Source organism: Bactrocera neohumeralis, unplaced genomic scaffold, assembly GCF_024586455.1.
Source record: "Bactrocera neohumeralis isolate Rockhampton unplaced genomic scaffold, APGP_CSIRO_Bneo_wtdbg2-racon-allhic-juicebox.fasta_v2 cluster10, whole genome shotgun sequence".
In the NCBI taxonomy this organism is placed as follows: domain Eukaryota; kingdom Metazoa; phylum Arthropoda; class Insecta; order Diptera; family Tephritidae; genus Bactrocera; species Bactrocera neohumeralis.
Genome location: NW_026089623.1, coordinates 20639785 through 20658973, shown reverse-complemented (window position 1 = coordinate 20658973; position 19189 = coordinate 20639785). Strand labels below are relative to the sequence as shown.

At 34.8% G+C, this 19189-nt stretch overlaps 1 protein-coding gene and 1 non-coding gene across 7 annotated transcripts in view; one reads left to right on the top strand and one right to left on the bottom strand.

Annotated features, from left to right (window-relative positions):
* Nucleotides 1-19189, top strand: part of LOC126765199 (electroneutral sodium bicarbonate exchanger 1) — a 784165-nt gene that overhangs the window by 71341 nt on the left and 693635 nt on the right. The gene's annotated exons all lie outside the window — the stretch shown is intronic.
* LOC126765640 (small nucleolar RNA U3) lies at nucleotides 17621-17824 on the bottom strand. The gene has a single exon (XR_007668505.1). It is a non-coding gene; the product is annotated as a small nucleolar RNA U3 (small nucleolar RNA).

Sequence of the window (19189 nt, the reverse complement as noted above, 5' to 3'; positions counted from 1 at the left end):
AATGTAAAATAATGAAAGGTTATGAAATAAGAGAAAATGTTAAGCGTAAGGTAATATATCGAATAAATACATGGTATTTGAAATTGATGAGTAAAAGAAAACACAAGCTATAATCCCGAATTTATAAGTCATATTTGTAATATTAAGATTACAGTACACGAGGACGTGTAATTGTCAGAATGGCCGTGTCGGATCTTAAATTATGGTAACCAGTGTAAAAACGACAAATCTCGCCTCTGCACTCTAACGGTTGTTTGTTAGTACGGTTTGTTCCATTTATTCGCCATATGGTCAGGATAGTTCGATGCGAACATGAGAAAGAGATGTTGCGTTAGGTTAGAGGTTACGATTGTTGTGCGTGTATGCTTGAGCCACTGCGAGAGACAGAGATACAAGTATGTTCGTTGCAGCATTTTCAGGAGAACATTGTCGGTATGCAAAAATGCTGGCGGACAGTCTCAAGTTGACAGTGGCGTGATCAAGTTTATTCGCCATATACAATCCGCGCAATAAAATATGCAGAATCCGAACGATAACCCGACATATGTAATTGGGTTTAGTTTACAATGAAAATATTATATTTCAGATATAAATATGGACGACGAAATTTTAATCGAAGATTAATCCTTCTTTCGAGACATCAACATCGACGACAATTGAAATGTTGCAGCCGACATCTTCGGATGGACGTGGACAAAAGGTATATTTTATTTCTTTGTTTTGTTTTGAAAAATTTACTTATAAGTTTCCAATCCCTTTTTGCAGAAAAAGAACATCGACGCTTTCGCGAAGTTTCTTGAGTCGGCAGGCGCAAGCATATCTACCATGATCGAATCTCGTAAAAGTAATTCAACCGCACAACACCTCGCTTCATTGGCTACCAAAATTACGGAAGCCGGTCTTCCGCCAGAAATGGTGACGCACATCGAAGTGTCGGCTTCTGTCTTCGATGAAATACGCAATTACTATTTGGGGTACTTGGGGTAGATTAACATTGTGATAAAATAATATTTAAAATATTTTTGTTCAATTTATGTATAAAGTTAATTTTTCTTTAAGTAGTTAGTAAGATAAATTGAATTACATGTTTTTTTAAATATATGTACATTAGGGTGATTCAAAAAAAATTTATTTATTTTTTTCAATTGGTACTCGCAAAAATAGGTTCCTAGACACCTCTTAGAAAGCCTCTCCAAATATGAGTTTTTAATTTGTTTATATTTGCAAAGATCAGAATCACGGAGCGAGTTCAAAAAACGTCCGTACACCTTAAACACTTTTGCTTGATACATCAAGTACAGCTTTTTTTTTTATAAATTTTTAGTAAATTGTGGTGGATAAACCTCTACTTGACTTCAACACAAATAATCCTACTTGTTAGCAAATTTTAATATCATTTTAGTTTTATCAATCCAAAACAGCCCCAAACATCATAGTCTTTAAATGCAAAAGTAAACTAGAGTATTTAATTATGTTTTTTAAGTTCTATTCATGTATATGACCGTATATGAAGTTTTTTTTGGTCGATAAATAATTAATAACTAAATAATAAATATTGGCATAAGTTGGTACAAAAATTGCCGATGGGAAATCAATGCTTGTTCGACACTATGATCAATAGAGAAGGCGCAAATGTTACTACAGAGTATAACAGTTTTGTTCACCTAACGGTTATACGTATCACCTAAATATAATCGAGATAGGTATGGAGTTATATTGTATATAAATAATCAGGATGATGAAAAAAGTTCAAAATCGGGTGACTGTCTCTCTCTCCGTCCGTCCGTCCGCCAGTGCACGCTGTAACTTAAATAAAAGTTGAGATATCTCAATCAAACTTGGTAAGCGGGTTCCCTAGTACAAAACCGGACAACTGCCACGTCTACAAAACACCATTAAACGAAAAATTAAATTATAAAACTGTAATTTGCAGCAAGTAGCACCTGTGGGCAAACATTTTTAAAAAGACCTGGCTTCGCCCTCTAAAAAGTTTAATGTATGTATATACATATGTATATCCTAAACTATTTAAACTAAAACGCCAAATTTGCTCAGGGCACCTATAATAAGAATTCCTGGCAGTGTGCGAAAATGGATGAAATTGGAAGATTTCCCCACTTCCTCCTTATATAACGGTACTGTTCAAAACTACTAAAAGTGCAATAAATCAATAACTAATTACGCCAAAAACATTCAATTTTACCACTTTTTGGTCAAACCACATATCTCAGGACCTGACCTTCCGGTTTAGACTAAATTTAGAATGTAACATTCTTCTTATATTCTTATGTCACGGTGCCAATATTTAATTCCATTTGATTTCACTTTCACTTTTCAGTACACAAATCAGGAAGTAATTAACATAACCGAATAAAAGTTTTCACTAATAATTTCTTTAAAGTATGCCACTTTATGATCTAAAATTGTCCAAGTCCAACCAAAACTGTTCAAGTCCCTAGCTACCTATTATGTGGACCCCAATATCTATAGTTGACTTTTGACCGAAAATATCGATGAATGTGTGAGATATATGTACAATTGAAATTCAAACATAATCCTTTCCTGACATTAGTTATTCTGTGTATCAAAACGAGTCGAATCAGATAAATATTTCTCTGAGCTTCCAATACATATGTACCTAATATACAGATTTTCGAACTTCCAGCCAATTATTGAGTCATCTGCATGAAAATTACAGAGCATGTTTTACTCAAAACCGAATACCTGAAATACATAGATACAATTTGCCTAGCCTTCACATAACTATTACTAGGATTTTCGAATATCCGGCTGACTTTGCAGCATATGATTTTATTTTTTTTTAGTAGTTGACCTGATAATAGGTAATACATAAAATCGGGTCGATACTACCCGGTCAGTGTATGAGTTATGTATGGTATATGTACTAGTGTATAAAAAATTGCTTGGATTCCGATCCTGTGGTTGAGATTTTACATCTTAAGGATCTGATTCTAGCAAGCTGCAAGAGTATAAAATGTTCGGTTGCACCCGAACTTAGCCCTTTCTTACTTGTTAACCCTTTCGGGGCTTCTTTTTTGTTATTGGTTTTAAAAGTCTATTTTTTAGTTTTTTTATTACTTAAGCCCACTTTATGAATAATCAAAACTAATTTTTTAACATTTTGTTTGTAAAAGTGGTTTTGGACACTATGCCATATGGCTTAGAATCTATTTAAAGGAAAAAAATAAAATATAAAGTTTTTATTTCAGTCTTAAAATTTTTGTTTTTATTGGGTTAAAATTATTATTTTTAAACTTAAACATAAACAAACGCAAAAACTATAAAAAACAAGTAAGGAAGGACTTAGTAGGGGGCACTTTTCCAAAAAAAATTACGTCCAAATATGCCCCTCCCTAATGCGATCCTTTGTGCCTAATTTTACTTTAATATCTTTATTTATGGCTTAGTTGTGAAACTTTATAGGTTTTCGGTTTTCGCCATTTTGTGGGCGCGGCAGTGGGCCGATTTTGCCCATCTTCGAACTTAACCTTCTTATGGAGCCAAGAAATACGTGTACCAAGTTTCATCATGCTATCTCAATTTTTACTCAAGTTACAGCTTGCGCGGACGGACGGACAGACGGACGGACGGACAGACAGACATCCGGATTTCAACTCTACTCGTCACCCTGATCACTTTGGTATATATAACCCTATATCTGACTCTTTTAGTTTTAGGACTTACAAACAACCGTTATATGAACAAAACTATAATACTCTCCTTAGCAACTTTGTTACGAGAGTATAACAAGAGTTCATTGTAACTAAAACTATAAAAAATAGGAATTCAATGTCAATTTCTAGTTCAAGAGTATGTCTGCATCTGTATAGTTCTCTGGAAAAAAAGAAGTAATATAAAACAAATTCAAATATAGAAATAAATCTATAACTTACCTCACTTTTCATGGTATAATCTAAAGCAATTTCTGGTCCCGTTTGGAATGCAGAGATTAACGTTACATTTTGCACACAAGTATCTGGAATGTCCTTTGCATCCTGGTACTTTACATATACGTTTTACAGGTGTATACTCAGGCCAATGTTGAATACCATCGAAACGAATCGAACCTGATGGTGCCCTTTCATATGAAGGTCTTGATTTCGAAGTTGATGGAGTGCTAGAAAGGTCTAAGTCCTCCGATTGCTTGGGTCTTCCTCTTTTTCGTACGACACTTTGAACTGTCGCCAATGCCAGCAATCCATCAGCTACATCATTCCGGAACGCTAATAAATCCATTTGATCTTTTTTTCTTACGTTATTACTTTCGTAATCATTGCGATATTCTAACCAAGAGTTGCATACTGATAAGTCCAGAAAACGGTCGAAAACTCTAAGGGTCTACTTTTTTCCGAATAGAAATTCGATACAAAGATAGCAAAAAGTCCATCTTGTCGACTCCTCCCATATATTTGTAATACACAGCTATAACGTTAGGCAGTGATACAACGATCTTTTTCTTTTGCTCAGAACAAAATCTGGTGACCTCTTTTGTGTCTTTATCACCATAAATGAACGAAGCCAATTGAACACAGCCCCCATCTAGCCATTTCAAAACGATAATGTTTTGGTTCCTTTCAATGCAATAGTCATATCTACATCTTCCTAAATCTTTTAAATCCTTTTCTGGTTTTCGGGGAGCTTTTCCAATTCTGTTTCCTCGTATGGTGCCTGTTGCCCATATTCCCTTTCCTCGCAAATATATTAATAAGTTTATAGTGGTAAAATATTTATCAAAAAATATCTTGTGGTTTTTATTTTCCGGAATAGTTTTACATAAATGAATAACAATATCCGTACAAAAACCTAACTTTGAGTTTCCAACAATTGTGTTTTTTCCCTGGTATATTTCCAGATCATAAACAATTCCATTTGAGCTACATAGACAAACTATTTTTAATGACCATTTAACAGGCTTTTAGGCATATACTGCTTCAATCTAGTTTTCGATTTGCATGGAATCATCATTTCATCACAGCAGCAGTTTTCATCTTTTGGAATATCTTAAGATTTTTTCAGGAATGTATTTATAAGAGGATGAACTTTAAAAATTTTGTCGGTTGAGTTCCCCTCTATGCAAAACTTTAGACAAGTACGTATTATATGAAACCGTTTTTTTGTCATGTGTTTACGAAAGGCTGGTATTTCAGTAGCACCAGCCCAGTACATTTGTAATCGAGGATATCCGATTGTTCCAATAATGATTTCCAATTCCATTAATGTTAGAAACCCCTCATTTTTCGACATTAACAGCGGTTTCACTCTTCATAAGTGAGGCTTGATTTGTTGCCTGAACAATAGTGTCAATAAAATCATATGGAAAGTACTTTAGAAAATATGAAACAGGAGTTTTTACATCTTGCTTTGGATAACTTTCTGAAAATCCTGAGATTGGAGTATTCCATTCTGTCTTTGCCCATCTATATGAAATAATTTTATTGAATGGTGGATCCGAGGCATAGTCCAAATCCATCAAATCATCGCCTACATCCAAATTTTTCTCAAATTGATCAGTATTCCCATCCGGATTAGTTAACTCTTCGATCAAGAAGGCATTGTTATTTCCATCATTTATAGTTTGCAATAGTGACTCCAAAACACTATTTTCTTTTTCTTCCTCATCATCAAAATCGGATATATTTGAGTTATCAAAACTAATTAAAATATTTTCAATTTCTTCGGTGTTTAGTTTATTAGGCATTGTCAACACGTCTAGTCAATATGAACTTATGTATAACTCGTATAACAAATTAATAAATTTCCTTTGGGAAAAATCTATGCCATATGGCATATTTATGTGGTATGAAATAAAAAAAATCGGGCAGCTCTATTGAACTATATTACGGATCTAATTTTTTCCTAAATTACTAAGGCAATGTTTTTTTACTAAATTAATTACAAAAATTTAAAAAATTAACAATTTTATTTAACAAAATATATAAAAGTACAACATCTTCTTTTTTTGCAAATTGTGAATCTCACGAGGAACGCTTGCTCTCTCAAACATAACAATGTGTAGGGTTCATCAATCAATTTTTTTTTTAATTTATTTATAGATAACACTTCAAAGAAAAATACAAAATTAATAAAATAGTGTACCCACACGCATTATTACCTAAAATTGGCTTCAAAAAGTGGCTATGCCATATAGCATAGAATCACCGAAAGGGTTAAGTATTTACTACGTACATATAATATGTACACAAGAGGTACGCGTAACATCCAGAAATATAACTTTTGGAAGAAAAACATACCACGCCATGTGTGAAAAGGGGTTCTAAAATATATTATCGATGCGTATGACAATTTGCATTTTTTTTATAATTTCTATGATTATACAAAAATATTCCTAATTTATATTTTAAAATAATCTCTTGTATTAAAAAACAGTATTATTGGTAAAAAAACAAAGAATAAAACAAGTAAGGAAGGCTAAGTTCGGGTGTCACCGAACATTTTATACTCTCGCGTGATAAAATGATAATCGAGATTTCATTATCCGTCATTTACATATTTTTCAAATACCGTATTTGTGTAAAGTTTTATTCCGCTATCATCATTGGTTCCTAATGTATATATTATACAGAGAAGGCATCAGATGGTATTCAAAATAGCGTTATATTGGAAGAAGGCATGGTTGTAAACCGATTTCACCCATATTTCGTACATGCTATCAGGGTGTTAAGAAAATATTATATACCGAATTTCAATGAAATCGGTGCAGTGGTTCCTGAGATATGCTTTTTGGTTCATAAGTGGGCGACACCAGGCCCACTTTCAATTTAAAAAAAAAAAACCTGGGTGCAGCTTCCTCCAGCAATTTCTTCCGTAAAATTGAGTGTTTCTGTCGTTTTATGTTTGTCGGTTAACGCACTTTTAGTGATTTTCAACATAACCTTTATATGGGAGGTGGGCGTTAGGGTGGGTCGATTCCGCACTTTTTTCGATTCGGGATTTCTAATAGTGCGGAAAAGTTGCCTTAGTACTTCCTGATTCCAATGCAACTTTTTGTTTTGAGATCGGATTGCATCTTCAACCCCAACTCCGGCCTTGAAATTTCGGAAATTCGCTTAAAATCGTGAAATTGTCTACCTAGCGCCTGAAATACGCATCTCATGGCAAAATGTATAAAACAAAAGTTATTTGTCACGTCATTTGCAACCGAAATGGTATATGTATGTGATCATGGCCGTAGGACGAACCGTTCCCGAAATACGAGCCAAGCCCCACCCAACCAACCAACCGTATGTCAGGCTTGTTTTAGTCTGAAACTGTGTCAAATTTATTGATAAAATCAGATTTTGTACTAAACTTTGGCACTTGTTGCCTAGATTTCAGTGTAGAGCGTATAAAACGATCACGAGATTGGGGGCTAATAACTTTAGAAGATGCCTCTGTCACCAGTTTGACGGTTCTCTTGACTGCCACGGTGTGAGAGGGGAATTCACTAAATTTCATTCCATACCTCTGCTGTGTCCCCCGACAGCCCTTTTATGAGTTCTTCGTTAGAAACTGAACAAAGAACTGGTGGAACAGTCAAGGTAATAGTCTTCCAGTTAATCATATCGTAATAATTATTAGCTTTGAAATTCAGCTTTAGAACTTTATTACATCTAACCCTTCCATTTAGAGTGTCAGACTCTGCTTCTCTGGTTGCCAGAAGACGGTCAAGGGCCAACTTTCTGACTGCTATCCGTTCGTCAGTCATCATACTAAGGAGAATGTTTTCTGGAAGAGCAAAGAAAGCATTCTGTTGAATGGATGAATCGACAACCTTGCGCAGTTTAGCAGGTAAGTATCTCAACCTTTGAATTGCAGCATAGAGATGGCGCGAGCCATCTTTGATTCAACTGTTGAATCTTATTGAGAACCACAAAGGTGAGTAAACTGTAAGTATGCACTTGACCAAAATCTTTATTTCCGTTGTTGGTTTGTCAGTAGAAATGTATAATCTCAGAATTCTATTTGCACAGGTGAGCCAGCGAGATTTGCACATGTTACCTGGATGTATCGACGCTAAATCTGAGCAACATTGACCGGAAATAACAGCTTCTGATATTTTATAGAGATAAGCTTTTCTTTACGTTCATTTTTCTTTGTAATCTTTTTAGTTTCAGGTAGATCAACACTTCCAATGCGACCAATTCTTCTGGTTCTCTGATCCAAGAGAAATGGTTGTTCATTGATAGGAACTTTCCTTTCCTTTGGACAAGTGCAAGAAGAAAAATAAATGCATTTACAAGCAGCGATGCCAAATAATTTTCCGGCAGAAGAGACAAAGTCGTCTCTTTTAGAGCTCAAACCTATTGGGTTTCTTAAAAACATTTGTTTAAGAGTCAGAAATTTCTTATGGTATGTGGTGAGCATTTGTACAATTCTGGTGTGTGAAACTATCGGAATAGATGACCTTTTGAAAGTATTTTCAACCTTTTTTGCAACTATTTCTGTAACCTCTTTACTTCTAGGTTCATAATTGTCGCCTCGGATTCGCCCTAAACGAAATCTTTCAAACTGAAAACGAGATTGTACGGATATATGCCAAACACAGGACATTTCTGTCTAAATTTAAATTTAGATACAGACATTTTGAGTTCGACCCACCCTAGTGGGCGTGGTTATTATCCGATTTCTTCCATTTTTGAACTGTATATGGAAATGCCTGAGGGAAACGACTCTATAGAGTTTGGTCGACATAGCTATAGTAGATTCCGAGATATGTACAAAAAACTTAGTAGGGTGCGGGCCACGCCCACTTTTCCAAAAAAATTACGTCCAAATATGTCCCTCCCTAATGCGATCCTTTGTACCAAATTTCACTTAATATCTTTATTTATGGCTTAGTAATGACACTTTATAGGATTTCGAGTTTCGCCATTTTGTGGGCGTGGCAGTGAGCCGATTTTACCCATCTTCGACCTTAACCTTCTTAAGGAGCCAAGAAATACGTGTACCAAGTTTCATCACGATATCTCAATTTTTACTCAAGTTACAGCTTGCACGGACGGACAGACGGACGGATGGACAGACAGACATCCGGATTTCAACTCTACTCGTCACCCTGATCACTTTGGTATATACTATATAACCCTATATCTGACTCTTTTAGTTTTAGGACTTACAAACAACAACTTTGTTGCGAGAGTATAATAGGCATTTAATAGATAAATTCTTCAACACATTTAAATGTGTTGCGTGAACAATATCTCAGTGGTTAAAATATAACAATAAACAAGTAAAGAATGGGGAAGTTTGGGTGCACCCAAATATTTCATACCCCTGCAACTTGCTGAAATCAAAGTTGTAAAAATACTTTAAAGAGTAAAAAGTCAAACAGAAGACCGAAATCCAAGCAGTTCTTTATATAAGTACATATACTCTGTTTCGTCAAGCGACAAGATATATATATATTTAAACCTAAAACTAGAATTAAGAAATCTGAATTATAAGAATTGTAATATATTGAATTATTAAAAATTAAATTAATATATTAATTATAATAGATTTTATAAAATACTTACCTTAATAATGCATTCATAATACCAATCTATTACTTACCTTTATACTTACCATAGTCTTTTACAATGTTTAACGAAAGATAATTATTTACCCCTTTTGTAACATATACTTATATTACCACTAGATTACGCCGTAAGTTTATTTAAGCTAAGCGATTGCATAAAACGAAATAAAACTCTCTCCTGTAATTGAACCGTGAAATTGTACTAACTTTCTTTCGAGACAGGCAGTGATTTTTTAAGTTCTAATCGCGCATCCAAATTATAGTAACTTTTCGTTTCTCAAAAACTCTTGAGAATTTTTCATAGCGCCAGAGCAGGGACTTGTGCGTGTTTTTAAAAATTAAAAATAAAATATGAAATTAAAAATTTTTTTAAAAATAACACAAACATACTATTCGATATTATTTTCGGTACTTTTTCGGTTTTCGGTCTTGTGAAGTGGAAACAAATGAAAATTAATCGCATAAAAGAAACTTAAGATAAAACATAAAAAAAATTGTTAAAACATAAATTATACAAGAATACATTCTGTAGATATCTACATTTGTATGGGCCGAAGTGAAGTGTCAGAAGTGCAGTGAACATTAACAAATACGAAACAACCAAAAGTGAACAAGAAGTTATTAAACTAATACATAGTGTGGTGCAGTGATAGCTAAACTGCAAAAGAAAAAGAAGAAAATAAATAAAAATATATTGTAAAAGAAAAGTTCTAAAGTGTATAATTAAAATTCTTACCAAGTCTTCTTTCCTAAACCTACAAACAACAAAAACAAAAAAACAAGAGGTGCATATGTATGTGCAAGTGCTCAAAGTGACAAACATATACAGGAGTGAAATAAATAAAAATTGTGAAAAGGCGCACAAGAAAATTGGGTACAAAGGGTACAGTGAATTTCAAAAAAAATCGTACCAAAGTGTTTAACCTGGTGATTAACGAAAGGGCCGTTCTAAACGTTAAAAAAAAAACAGTTTTAAAAAGCCGGTGGAAAACCCGTTGAAAAAAAAACTGTTTCAAGTGCCGCGTTAAAAGAACCGGTAAAAGCAAAGTGCCGGTATAAGCACCCGTTGTTGCCATACCGCCACTGCTGAAAGCACTGCTGCGATCAATCCGCTGTCGTCGTGAGAATGAGCTGCCGCTGCATCCTCTTAAAAAGGGACGTAAGCGCCGGCAAACAGCTGACGCACCAGGTAACGAGTGCGACTTACTGAAATCAGTGCAAACAAAAAATAAAACGAAATAAAATTAAAAAAAAACAAGTGGACACAGATTTTAGCTTTGCCTTTTTTCACTTTCAATTATATTGACGTTCATATAAATACCTACACATGTACATATATATTAGGGTGTGTCATTCTGAGTCAACCTTTTTTTTCAACTGAAAAACAGGCTAAAAACTTTCGAAAATGTGAAAAAGAAAGTCACTCAGAAGATGAGCTTTTAATATTAATATTAAGAGGTGCCTCTTTCAAATTTTCTATTTTCCATATAAATAACATGGAAAAAAAATCTTTTTTTTTGTGGTGGTTTTTGTGCGGAGGTTATTATATGTGCACGCGATGGCTGCTAGTAGGGATGGTAAACTTGATTCCGATTCTACTCGATAATCGAGTTTTCTCGCAAAATAATCCATTTTCGACTCAAAATGACAAACCCTAATATATATATACATATATATCTATAATAACGTATATAAGTAAACATATACATATATGTATATGCGTACGCAAGTGAATAAGGGATTTTGGGATTTTTGCGGTAGCCCTTTATTTTGAAATAAAGGTGAAAAGTTATTAGTTGCAAAATTAAATTATCACATTTTTCGCAATTTTTTCGATCCGCGTTTGCAATTATCGGTCGTTTTTTTTCGCAATTTTTGTCGATTTTCGTGCGGACATTTTCCGATTAAATTACTTTATTGTGCTATTGCTCATTTTGCGCAATTATTGGTTTGGCTTTCGTATACTTGAGAATCGATATTATATTTTCTCGTTTTCGTAACCGATTCCAAATATATTTGTTGCCAACCTTTATTGCATATTGGTTTGGCTTTCGTTTATTTGGGAATCGATATACATATATATTTTTTCGTTTTCGTTGTCGATTCTTAATATGTACATATATCTGTTGCCAACCTTTATTGTCTTTTTTTCGGAAATTTAATTTAAACAAGCAAAATGAGCAAGCCAAACCCAACTCTCGCAAACCTATCTCCAAGTAAGGAGTTGTTAAGACGTCAAAGAACGGTTCTGAAAAGTAGTATTTTGCGCTTTAAAAAGGCCCTTCTCGAAATGACTATGTCTTTAGATCCAGTCCAATTGGAATGTCGTCTCGATATATTAAATTCACAAAGTGAAAAATTAATGAAATGCCAATCAAAGATTGAAGAAACTGATGGTGACGACATGACCCGAAGGGAGTTAGAGGACATAATCGTTGAAACGAAGTCCATAATCAAGTCAATTGTTGAAAACCAAATAATGAGAAATTTGCCAGTCGAAAGACTTCGAGCACTACGGCCCTTTCTTATATGTGGCGTAGATTTTTGTGTGTAAAAACATATATTGCAGTCAGGGGCGTCGCGAGGATCCAGATCATGGGGGAGTCATGCCGACTCATTTCAAGAATTTGCCGATTTATTGTATATGTTTATAAATATATATAAAATAAGGATATCTTCATTTCTGATAAGGTATTACGGAGAAGTTTGACAACATAATAGCATAATTCATTATTTTATTCTCAAATAAGTATTGTACATATTAGTATAATCATCATTTAATATGTTTCTCTTAATATAAAATACATATATTGTTCAGCGACGTGTTACGCGGGAAAAAAACAAGATTTTCTTAAGAAATTGAATTGCAAAAAATATAAATTTCTGAGTTATATTTTCACTCTGCGATGTTTCAACATTGACCATTTTCCAACAACATCGCGCAGATCGATTTCGTCTACTTTATCCTTTGAAGAAGAAAGCAGCATCAAAGAATTCAAACGTTCATCCCCCATTGTTGTACGCAAATCGTTGAAAACAAATTTCAATTTTCTAAAAGAACGTTCAGATGAAGCTGACGTGACAGGAGCAGTCATTATGTAATGAACAATTTTGTACGCAGAAGGAATGACCTTTCTCAATTTGTACGCTACTATAGAAATGTCATCGAAAGATTTACACTCTTTACATGAATCAAAAAGAATTTCTGTTTCAGCAAAAATACAATCTAGATCTTCACTGAAGAACTTAGGTTCCAATTGCACAACAAATTGTATAGATTCTATTGTAATATTACTTCTGTTAGCTGGAATCCTGAACATCTCTTGAATGGGTTTGAAGGTTGACATAGTTTCTTGCAAATTATCTTGAATACAATTTGTGAAATTTTCGAGGACAATTTTGAATTCTTTTCTATAAAATGTCTGGAAATCAAAATTACAAGCAGTTGCTGGATTATCGTCCTTTTTTTTCGGAGCACGGCGTGTTCAGTGGTGTTTCGAAAAGTCATTTTCAGGGTTAATCTGACACTTTTCAGCAAATGCAACTGAACTCGCTAGCAATGCGTTAATTTGTGAATCGTCATTCATTTGTTGGAATGACGCTGATGTGCTTTCAATCAGCAATAATGCGTCAATGACGTTCAATTTCTCGGCATCCAAACCTTCTGTCAAATTTTTTACTTTAAACATTACATTTTTACAAAAAAATAACGAGCTAATAAAATCAAAATCCAGAATTTTTTTAAGCAGACCAGAAGCTAATGTACGTATATTGTTATCAAAATTTTCTGAATATTTTTGAATGACTTCCAAAGCGTTAACAATACCTTCGAAAGAAATCCACACAGCTTTTACTGTTTCAGCCCGAGCAGTCCATCGTGTTATTGACAGGTTTTTCAGTTGCAATGCATTCTCAATATCATTTAATTCTTTTCGCAAACTAAGAAAACGTTTCGTACTTCCAGAATAAAAAACGTACAGTGTTTCTAAAACGTTAAAGAATCCTTTAATCAAAACACTTGCATTGCATTGCATGATGTTTCAACAAATATGTTGATCCGATGAGCATGACATGGTATATAAGGGATAGTTTTCTCACATTTTTCTGACAATTTTCGCTGGGTTCCTTTATACTTGCCAGACATGTTTTTTGCAAAATCGTAGGACTGGAAAACAATTTTTTTGATCGAAATCCCCATTGAATTAAGAGCTTCTACAATTCTTTTAGCCAACTCTTCGCCCGATTTTTTTGATAGGACAATATCCATCTTCAGAAGCCGCTCAACAGTCAAAAGTCCATCATGAGTTTGTAGAACATACCGAACGTTGACAGCAAGTCAATCTTGATGTGATTTATCTGGAGTGGTGTCTGCCATGACAGAAAAAATTCCCGCTTCATTGACCGATAACCGACTTTTGAAAGAATGACGATCGATAGTAAATTCATTCTTCGAACTTAAAAAAAAAAATATATTCAACCCCTGTTATTCGAACATTGTAGTGTTTTAATAATCCTTGTGGAAACAACGAAAAGGTGTCTTTTTAAGCTTGCTTCCGAAATTGTAGTGAATTCGCAATGGATATGACGTAAAAATTAATGTGCAATAATATATTTTGATGAAAATCTTAAAAATATTCAATATGTTTTGACAACAAATTTCCGGGTACTTGGCAACTCTTACTGGAATCGCCGAAATGAACTTTCAAATTTTTAGTTATGATATTAAAACGGCCATCCTCAACTCTCGCCCCCTAGTACCTCTGAGCCAAGGTCCCAAATACGGTGAGGCGTTAACACCAGCGCATTTTTTAATAGGATGCTCCCGGCGGGCATTACCCCCAGAGAAGGTGCCAGTGGACCCAGTTAAGTGTTGCGAGAGATGGCAACTTGTTTGCTGTCTCAAGCAACAGTTCTGGCGACAGTGGTCCAAAGTATACCTGATGGGTCTTCAGGAGCGCAACAAGTGGCTGCACCCCAAACGCAATTTACAGCTCAACGACCTCGTTCTCGTTCTCGTCCACGTGGACAACGTGCCACCACAGTAGTGGGTACTAGGGCGCGTCGTTGCAACCGTCGAAGGGCAAGACGGCAAGGTGCGAGTCGCGGACGTAGCAACCAAGACGGACACGATTAAGTGTCCCATCCACAAACTGGCCGTGCTTCCACTGGATATTTAAGGAATCTGATCCTGTCAAGGTGGCCGGTGTTGCATCAAGCGACAAGATATACATATTTAAACCTAAAACTAGAATTAAGAAAATTGAATTATAAGCATTGTAAAATATTGAATTATGAAAAATTAATTGGCGTAGTGTCGTCCCGATTTTATCTACAAGATAATGGTAACTATTATCACACTAAAAAAATTATCCCCGGATTTCATTAAGTTTCCTTACATACAATCAGTAATCACATGGGATAAAGTCAGGCGGATATTCGAAAATCCTGATATTTATTATATGGGGGTAGGTTAAGTTTTCGTCCAATTGTAAGTATATATTTTAAGCACAAAGATACACTGTTATGAGTAAAACACGTCTTTTAATTTTCATTAAGTTAACCAACACATTGGAAGCTGAAAGTCACCCGGAAGTTTGTAAATATCTACATACATACATATATTAGGTCTATGGAGGGGAAGTATTGACCCGATTCAACCCTTATTGATCTATTGATGTACTACAGCCAGGAAAGGATTCTCTTCGACATTCAAATGTATATTCTTACTAGCTGTTACCCTGTGCGTTTCGCTACACCTAAATCGATTAAAACTCTTAAGGGTTTTTACTTTGTGTTTTATTTATTGTTGTAAAACTGTTACTTATTTATAAAACATTTATAAAATATATTGGTATACAACCTTTTTGGTTTTTCCACCTGGCGCGTAAATGAATAAGCACCTTGGTGTTGCCACTCTCGAGCATGCGACGAACAATTGGCCGTGGGAGAAGCCCGGTTCTTCCAAATTGACGCCGCACACTTGAAACGTTTGCCCTTGCGATTTGTTGATGGTCATCGCAAAGGCAAGACGTACTGGGAACTGCAAGCGCTTAAATTCAAACGGCATGTCCGTTGGAATTATGGGAAGGCGTGGTAAGAGTACAACTTCACCTGCTGCCTTGCCATTTAGTATTGTTGCTTCAATCAAATTTGGCCACAATTTTTTGACTGAAAGTCTTGTGCCATTACACAAAGTTGGTGGCTACAGATTTCGTAGAAGTATAATGGCGAATTGTGAATTAGGGCGTTGTCCTGTTGGAAGATCTAGGAATCTCCGTAGAGTTTCTCACCAAATTCTATCAGCACTTCATCCGACAGCTGCACGTATATTTCCGCATTTGTTTTGGTGGGAATGAAGCAAAGCGGAGACTTTCCAGCATATCCGAACGCTGGCCAAATCATTAGCGATCCGCCACCGTGATTTCGCTTGTGTCGAGTTTGGCGGGGTTGACGTACATCGCGCCAATACTTATGGCAACCATCAGGACCGTCCAAACTAAATTTTTTCTCGTCAGAAAAAATAACATTTTGGAACTCATCGGTCCAAAATTTCATTTTATCGGCAAATACCAAGCGTGCGCTTATGTGGCGTAGCAATAGTTTAGGCAGAGGTTCTCGGGACTCATACCTTATCAATTTATTTTGCATCAAGGCTTGATGGACTCTTCTCCTGGTTACATTGAGATCTAAATGCATCTTGATTTCCAGGCATGACATGTTTTTTTGACTTGCTAGTCGCCGAATTTCTCGCTTGCACCGTTCATCAATATTAGTCGGTCTGCCGCAGCGCCTATTTGTGCCATAACTATCGGGGTTTTTAAGAAAATTACTGATGGTATTTCTATGACGATTCACTCAGGCGGCTATGCCAGTAATTTTTGTACCCGCTTCACATAAGCCCCATATTAATCCGCGCTCCTCTTCCGATAAATGGGTAGCACGTGGCATTCTAACCTTAAACCACATTTGGCGTAAGTATTATGTGTAACAAAAATGCAGTCATTTTACTTACTAGTTTTCAAATAAAAATATCACCACTTTACTTAACTTCCCTTGTTTACAGTCCAAAGTGCACTAATACTTACTGCACTTATACTAATTTCCTAAGGAAAACATGAGACTGACAACAAATTGATTCTAACGGTACTAAGGATTTATATTAAAGCAGAATTATGCACATGGAAATGAAACAAAAAATACAACAAAAACCATTTGCATACCTAAGAGATTGATACCGTTATTGAGAGAAAAGAAATCGCTCAATACAATAATGCACATATACTTCTTTACTTAAAGTAAATATTCCGATTCCAGCTGGGAAATTTTATGTAACAAATAAATGAATGACGACCAAGTGAACTGCAGTGAGCGCACGACTGAAGAATATAGGTATGATTTAGATGTTTTTTTTTACTTTTTTTAAATCAAACTACTTTATTCTACTTCAAACTTAAGGACTGTATATCGTCACCTGAAATGCAAAATAACGTAACAACATTTTCGGAAATTTACAGTGGCATGAATGAAACACGAAATAAAATGGAACATGAGTGAAAAAAAGGTGCGTGGAGTTCCTACGCGCGGATGAAGTTATACTTCTTAGTGATATTCCAAGAAATGCATATCATTTTGTATGAAAGAAAACTAGAAAACTTAAATTCACATTTTATAAATTTATTATAATTTATTATCTCCCCGAGCATGCCTTTGCCAACAAGTCGTCTTTTCGCGACGATGGCAAAAGCTAAAAATCATAAATTGCACAACTTTCTGGTGCTTCTCGCAAAAATCTGCGTCGGTATATATTCACGATCATACGTATACATACATACATATTTACACATGTTTGTAGCCGAAGCTGCTACAGCGGCAAGGGGTGACAATCGGCGGCCATTACTTTACTTATGCCATAGAAATTCCATTGCTACGAATATGGAAATGACAACGAAATAATGCAAATATGCATATTTCTAAAGGTCATTAATTTCTTGAAAGGAATGAATGATCCTGAGAAGTATAGTCTTAACTTTTCAACGGCCAACGCAGAGCATTTCAACCAAAAGGAATTTATTCATTAAAATCACCACTAAGAAGTCGTTTTATCCGTTGTAAGCGAACGATTTTCGAAAAAACATCATTTCTAATATGCCACAAGACACAATTAGAAATGAACTTCTTAAACCTCACGCTGTCAGATAAAACGATATACCTCGTCATCGCGGGTCGATTTCTAAAAAAATGTAAATGAAGACTAACTACAAAAATAATCGTGTAAAGTATAGCCTTAATTTTTCAACGGCCAACGCAGGGTATTTCAACAAAAGGTCATATAAAATAGTTGAGAATTCGCAGAAATGAAAGACAAAGGAAAGAAAAAGCAGTATAACTTCAATAATGAACAAGCACACAAACATACATATGCGCAGCAGCAGCAAGGAAAGAGGTAACAATCGGCGATCCATTGTATATTTCTTTCATGTATAACCAAACCATAATTAGGACAACGCAATTCAAGTGTCAATGGTGGTCTAGGTGGTAAGCGCTTCAAAAGTTACGACGAGCACGTAGGAGGTGCGTAGGTTCGAATCCCAACAGAATTTATTTTTAATTGAATATGTGATCTTATTTTATAATAACTCATTTTAAATATATAAAAGATTTATCTAAACATTATGATGATATTCTCATGATTCATACGCAATGTACGAATGTAAGCAATTTCGTTTTGCCGTCGGCATTTCAATTTCTCATGCTTCAATTTTTGCTTTCAACCAAGAAATCGCTTGTAGGTATGTATGTACATATGTGAAATATATGCCTTTGCGTTTTGCCGTCGGCATTTCCATATTGACATGCAAAAGTAATTATGTATGTATTTCATTGTTTCGTTTTGGCCCAATTTTGTATATTAATCCAAATCAAACATATTATATATTCATATGTAAACATGTTTTAAACTTTACATAAAATTGAAGTGTCAATAATTGCGCCAATTTTCATAAAGTTGGAAATTTTCCGCGAATAAGACGTGTGCGGGTTAAGTCGTGAATTTTACTTATATGTATTAATTAATTTGAAAGTGCCGAAAAATGCGAAACGAAATTTCAATAAATTTAAGTAAATTTACATGTATTTTCATTTATATTTAATTGTCAATAAATTTTTAAAAATTATTTGCCCTAGTTGTCCATTTTTTATTTTCTCACACATTTCAGCCGATTTTTGTAAAGAAATTTGACCCGCGTAGAAGCAAAATGCGAAACAATCATACATATGTACATATATTATGTCGTTTGCACATTTGTCTGTATGTTTGCGAAAGCAAATGTTCTACAAAAGCATATTTCTATACTTAACCTTTATGTGCTCGGGATTGTAAACTTACGTTGGCGGTCGGAAGTCTACATTTGTAGCAAGTATGGAAAACTATGTCAAAATATGAACAAAAACACTGGCACTAAGAGTTTTATACTTGAATGCATATTTATTATGTAATATATGATTTTTAGATACATAGTTAAGTTGAAAATGTTTAAATATCAATCATCGTACGACATTTACACAAAGTATATGTTGTGGCATGTGTGTCACATACAGGTTTTTTACACCAACTGTAAATCTTGCGTGTGGTTTTACGCTTTCCAGCTTCAC